The following is a 7,219-nucleotide window of genomic DNA, read 5'->3' on the forward strand; positions in this document are numbered from 1 at the left end:
GGACGTCTTCTGATGCAAATTTCCATGTTTCTAACAACAGTCACACTTCTTTGCATAAGCAAGAGCATATTCTTTTAAGGTAGTCCAGTAATACCTAGTTCTTAAAGCCTTTTCCCTTAATGCTCTTCCACAAGTGTGGGACGCACAAGCTCCTTCACGAAGTTCCTTCAGCACTTCTAGTCCATCTTCCTTGGTGATACACTTGAGAAGAGGACGATCAAATGACTTTTTGTAGAGTGTTTCATCCCACAACTCAAACCATTTGTATGGGGCATTTACATACTTACCCTTTATAGGGTCTGAAGGTAGTCGCCCTATTTTCTTGAATTCTATAATGGGCTCCATTCAAACAGCCCCTCGCCTAAGGAACGTGACGTATTCTAGCTCAATACACTTTTTCGTATTAACTTCCCAGAAAACAGTTCTTGGTGCATCACAATCAGCTGAGCTGGCCTATTTTGAGAGAGTATCAACTTGATGATTTTTTGACCTTGGCACTTGATGGAGAACAAAAACCTTTAAGTGCTCAATCTCATCCTTGATCAGACGCTTATATTTGCTCATTGACACTTCTTTACATTCAAAATCTCCATTAACTTGACTGGCGACTAAGAGAGAGTCTGATTTAGCCTCAATCTCTAAAGCCCCAGCCGCCTTACACATCTTGATCCCAGCCATAAGTGCTTCTTATTCAGCTTCCACTAGAGGAAAAAAGCCTATCCGATACGGTCAAAATCGGACTTTCTGATACGGTTTTGATCCGCATCGGATAGGCTCGCAGCAGCTAACTAATTTTTTCTGATCAGTCAAAAACCGCACCAGAAAACGATAATATGATGCGATTTTACCTTAAAACTGCATCAGTTAATCAGGTAAAATCGCATCAGATTACCTTTTTCTGATGCGGTTTTACTACAGAACCGCATCAATTTGTAGTATTTGATGTCAAGAAAAAGTTGCAGACCTGCAGCTGCAGGTCTACACATTTAATTATACAGGTATCATCTCAAATTTTGGCGCTAGGTATCATCTCAATTTTTGGCACAATACTTTTCCACTATATTATACAACAAAATTATATAGAAACCAAAGCAAAAATATATATATACAACAATAACAAATTATACAGAAACAAAATTATACAAAATACACATAAATAACAATCTATACATAGAAACTAAATAAATTCATAGAAATAACATTATGATATAAATAAATAAAATTACAGAAACATACAAAAATAAAAATTTAACATATATACATAATATTACAAACCTAAAAATTGAGACTATACGAAAATTAAGAACTATATTCTAAAATAATCGATAATAATGAGAATTTATATATGAAAACGAAACGAAAATTAGATCTAAAAACTCATTATACGAAAATTGCAACAATACTAATTCGAACTCGTGGGTTTATAAGAAAAGAAATAGTATAATATATATTTGCAGTATTTTTACTCTTTATTGCCTGTTAGTGGTAATAGTAGTACGTACATGATCATATTGCAAAAAAGCACTCGACGAAAATTATACAATTCGAGAATTTAAAGGTCACATTGTAAAATAATGGTGAAAGCTTAGGTTTTCTAATGTGTACAAAATTAGGTAGCAGATGAAAGGAATGTTGGTGGGACGGCGGAAGTGAAGGGCGGACAATAACAAGGCTTGGGTTTACTTGTAAAATAATAGTGGACAAGTCGTGATGAGGATCATTAACCGACCTCGATGCCATTTGTCTCCCACTATTTCAGGCTTTGAGGGTCTCCACTCTTCACCCCTCCTTTTAAGGCAAATTTTTATTCTAATGTGACTTGTAATAACTCCCTCCCTCCTCATTTTAAACTTCTTTTATAACATCCTTGACAAGTATTATCTTGAATTCTTGATCTTCACAAGAAGTTTTTTATTTCAAAATCAAACTGATTATACTTGAGTTATCCTATAACATAAGATTTGTAATTTTTCAAAAGTTACACGCTCTTTATTTTAATTTGTGGGCAGTCACAATTATTTTATCATTTATGGACTAATCCTCATCATGCATAATTTTGAAACTTTTTTTAGGGAAAAAAAATAGTGCATTAATTTAGGGACAACGTGTCCATAAGTACATAAGGAGAGATAACACTGGGACAATGATTGACCCAGCATTGCTCATAACCCAAAGGCACTACTCTAACAAGATGGTGGACCACATAATTTCCACTTCTTTGAACATGTGAGAAACTAACAGAAAGGAAATCAAAACACTCAAAAACAATGTCACCAAGGACAACATCCAAATCCGAATATTAGATAGCCGCTTTAGAGAAGCGAGAGATAATCACTTGGGAATCAAATTCGATTATGACCTTCGACAACCCTGTTTTTTGGCCCAGCACACAGCAATGTGGATAGCCTTTGCCTCTGCTACATCAGGAGGCCACCAAGCTCTCATGCGTCGAACAACCGAAAAAATCACCTTACCTTCCTTGTCCCTCGCCACTGCACTCAAACCGACCCACCCCTCCTCATTCAAAGCTGCATCCGTATTAATTTTCACCAACTCATCAGGCGGGCTACATCATTGATTTGAACTTGGCAGATCTGGTCTACACACCCCAACATAGATACGTTGAGTATAGGAGTTATAATCCTCAACTTGGCGAAAGATGCGTTGGGTAAGGACTACCAAAGGCACACACCAGCTTATTCTCAAACACGAACTGGCTTCTCTCGAACCATATGTTCCACGCAATAAAACAACCCCGTTGAACAAGCTTTGAATCCGGCTTACTCCATCGCAAGGGAAACGAGCATCCTCAATGATATGTCTCCACTCCCATCGATCATTACTTCGCAACCACAATCAACCCATAGGCTTCGAATTCTCTCGCACCCCATAAGAGCATGAAACAATGTCTCGTCGATATTTTGGCACCAAGGGAAACGAGCATCCTCAATGATATGTCTCCTCTTCAAAGCTGCTCGCACAGGATGCGTGTTTGTGCAGGCACGCCACAAAAAGTTTCGAGCCTTAGGATTCGAAGCTTGTTCAACGGGGTTGTTCAACGGGCTTTGTTAATGTCCAAAAAAAAAAATTATGTTCACAAAAGTGAAGCACGCATTTATCTTTGTTTATGCCCAAAAAAGTTATAAATTGTGTTCAGAAAAGTACACGCATCGCGTGTATAAATTGCTAGTAACCTAAAATAATAAGTGTTTTATTTATTTAAAACGGATGAAGCATATAATTTTATATGTACTACAAGTCTACAATGTACACGCTTTTTTTTCTTTCGTCTTGAGAAGGGAGCAAGATTTTAGAGATAAATGGTATACTTCAAAGTTAAAGCAAGTAACGTTGTTAAGTGTCTAGAGGAATAGTTCAAAGAGATTCCTGAATCTTGTAGATAAACACAAACAAAGAAGTCGGAAGTCCTACCACACTTAGTAAACAACATCACATTAATGTTTGTAAGCACATTCTAACGTATCTGATCATTTTCACAACTTTCTTGTCTGAAAATATTCCACTATATAGACTATAGAGCTAAAACATGAAAAAGATAAATTTTGACAAAAGTATAGAGATAGCAGTACTGGATATTAATCCTCGGATGACAGCATAGCATGCAGGTCCTGCCTTCATGCTAGATCCTTGTTACTCGGACAATGGATAATTTTCATTCTTTAAAAATCCAGTTTCTTTATCAAATATTTCCGATAAATTAAAAAATTCACCATATATTTTTAATGTTTCAAAAATTCACTATATACTTTTGAGTTTTCAAAAACGTGCACCAGATGCCCTTTTTCTAACTTCTGTAAACTCATCATTAGCTTTATTTACCATTTTTCCATTATTAACCCTAAACTCTAACGCTAATCTAACTCTAATTCTAACTCTAATTCTAAACCCTAACCCTAACCCTAACTCACCTTTAACCCTAACACCAACCCTAACCCTAACCCCTTGCCATCCCCCACCCTTCCCCCTCCCCTCCACCCAGTGCAGCCACGCCACCGGTCTCCCCCACCCTTTCCCCACACGCGAAGGTAGCTGACCACCCCTCCCAACCCTCGAATGATTTCGTCTTCCTCTTCCCTCTCTCAAATGATTTCGTCAGATTTTGTGACATTAATGGCGACCTGCGAGTTCTTAGATGGTGGTGGCAAAGAAGGCTTAGGGCTTGGGCTCGATTTTTGGGCTTGGTTGGGTCGATGTCGGGGATTGGGATTCTCGATTTTGGACATTAGCGGCAACCCGCGAGTTCGACAAATGTTGTTCGATTGTGGAGATGGTGGTCCGAATGGTGGACGAAGATGGTGGTCTGGGCTAGCAAGGGGAGGGGTGGGGCTGGAATGGAGTGAGGGGGAGGGGTGGGGGCTACGTACGGCGCAGGGAAATGGAGGGGGTGGGTGTAAAACCCCCAAATTTCTCTCTTTTTTGGAGAGCTTTTTTAATATAAAACTTCTTGAGAAACTTGAGAGTATTACCGCCACGTGATAACGTTAAAGACTTTAATACTAATTACCAACTGAACTTAAACTAATGCAGAGGAAATAACTTAAATAACTTCTCTTTATTAATATAAACTTTATTGTATAATTATATAACAATGGAAATAAAGAAAATGAAATAACAATTCATTGACTAATTATGATTTCTCACCAGCTCGCCCACATGAAGTATGCATCAGATCAACCTGTAAATTCTGCTCGCCAAAATATGGTCATCACAGGGACAAAGCCATAAAACAAAACAAATAAAAGTATGTTAGTAAAAATACTGAGTACATGTATAAGCGGAATATCAAACACTTTATTTAACTAAACATTTGAAATATTTAATTTTGAAAAACTTTTCTGGATACTTGATAATACTTGTATAATATAAAAATATATAACCTTGATAAAAATCTTTTTCCTTGCCTAGTTACCTTTCCTAAAGTGTGCACACCCCCCAAGTTTAGTACTCCTTACCGAAACTATTACGAGGGGTTACTACCTTGTCCACATGACTTATACAAAAAGTACATGGGTAAATAATATAATGGATATCGTTTTTGCTAATAAATAACAAGTCGTTGTCGGGTAAATAATATTAAAAGCTCCCGTTCTTGTTAATAAATAACAAGTTCATACAAAACACATGTAGTTCATAATAAAACTTATAAAAACATAGACTTAAATCCAAAGTATTTTCATGAATCTAAGGTAGCAAAAATAATTATTAAAGATCTACATATACACGCACCTTGAAAATTAATAACTACTAGGGAGAAAGAGAAATGGTAGGCTAAGAGAGAGAGTTTAAACTTGAGAAAAGATATTTTTATCTCAAATTTGGTGTGAAGAATATGATGGGTGGAAACCCTTATTTATAGTAGTTGGAAAGGTAGAATCTGAATAGGATTAGGAAACTAAAAGATGAATTTAAGAAAAAAGATAAACTAATCTAGCTAAGATATAGCTAATATTTACAATTATCCAACTAAGATTAGGAAACGATATAAATTATCCCATAATACATGACTATAGAAGGTAAAATAATTAAAGAGATAAGTGTAAAGGAAAAGTAACCTTATATGATAAATCTTGAACTCAGCCGTGAGCCATGTGCTGGCAATTTGTTATTTTTTTTCTTTTTCTTTTTATAAATCTTTTTTAAAAAATTTCTTTAAATCTCTTTCCTTTTCTTTTGTAAATTTTTTCTGATTTTCTTTTCAGAAATATTTTCAACTACTGAACGAACTACTTGGATTATAATTTGTAAACTTAGGTCCAATATATAATTTGGGATAGAATTTATTTGAAAAATCCATAATATGTTATAAAATCCTATTTAAAACCTTTATAATTAATAATAAATCTTTTTAATAAATAAAACTCTTTTAAAACTTATAATTGATAACTTACGAAAAATACGGAGTATTAAAGTGGGGGCTGCGGCGGAGGGAGGGGGACGTGTTGGTGGTGCGGTGGGACGAGCACGGTTTCTTTGGGAAAAGTAGAGGAGAGAGATTGCAAAAATGGGGGACTTGATTTTCTTTCGGTTGCGTTTTTCCGGCAAAATCAAGGGGGACTAGGCGATGGAGGGGAGGGTGTTGTGGCGGTGGAGGGGAGGGGGAGGGGGAGGGGTGGGGATTGCCTGAGGTGGAGGGGGAGGGGTGGGGGTCTAGGGTGGGTGGAGGGGAGGGGAGAGTGGGTTACGGATTAGATTAGAATTATGATTAGGGTTAGGATTATATTAGAATTACGGTTTAGGGTTAATGTTGGCAAAAGAGTAAATAAAGCTAACGGTGAGTTAACGGAAGTTAGAAAAAAGGCATTTGGTGCGCATTTTTGAAAAACTCAAGGGTATATGGTGAATTTTTGAAAAATTAAGGTTATGTAGTGAATTTTTTAAATTGTTAGGGGAATTTGTTTTTAAAACTGTTAAAAATTTATTCAATGAAAATAGAGGAATTTGTAACAATACAATGATACTTTTATTTTTTTTTGAGTAACTTAGTGAAAGGTAAATGCGTCCCAAAATATAGTTCACATTTCTCTTTTTTCACGGTAATTTATGGAAGTAGGGATAATAAAGATTTTTTGTTTATTAAAATAAATGTTAATGGGAAAAGATGATTTTAGGAGAGAGAGAATGGAAAATAATTGGTGAAAGAGCATTAATTGTAATATTTTGGTTGAATAAACGAAGGAAAAAACAAAATTCAAGAAGCAAATAAATGATGGGAAACGGTTTTTCTAGACAAATTACGGAAAAATGTGGAACTAAATATTGAAATGTGAACTATATTTTGGGACACCCAAAATGGAAATGAGAACTATATTTTAGGACGGAGGGAATATATATGATATTATGCGTGAATCATGATAAATATTTTCACACGATATTTTCCAAAAAGCACCAAATATATTCTAGCTACAGGCATAAGGATTTAGTTGAAATTTTTGAACCCAAAAGTATGGTTCTTAGTTTAGTGTCGTCTCTAATAACATAGGAAACTAAATCTTGAAATGGATCAACACAAATATATAGGTAAAGCGTGACTTCTATACGACCTCATATATTATGGAAAAATGGTTGATAAATTAAACTGAGAACTACGTCATATATATTTATGTGAAAAGAGTATTAGTTATACAAGCCCAACAATTCAAAATGGTTTGATGGTTAGTAAGGACGGGAGACACATCGTGGGTTTGATCAAGAGTGATAG

Source organism: Beta vulgaris, chromosome 8 (assembly GCF_026745355.1).
Source record: "Beta vulgaris subsp. vulgaris cultivar EL10 chromosome 8, EL10.2, whole genome shotgun sequence".
NCBI classification, from domain to species: domain Eukaryota; kingdom Viridiplantae; phylum Streptophyta; class Magnoliopsida; order Caryophyllales; family Amaranthaceae; genus Beta; species Beta vulgaris.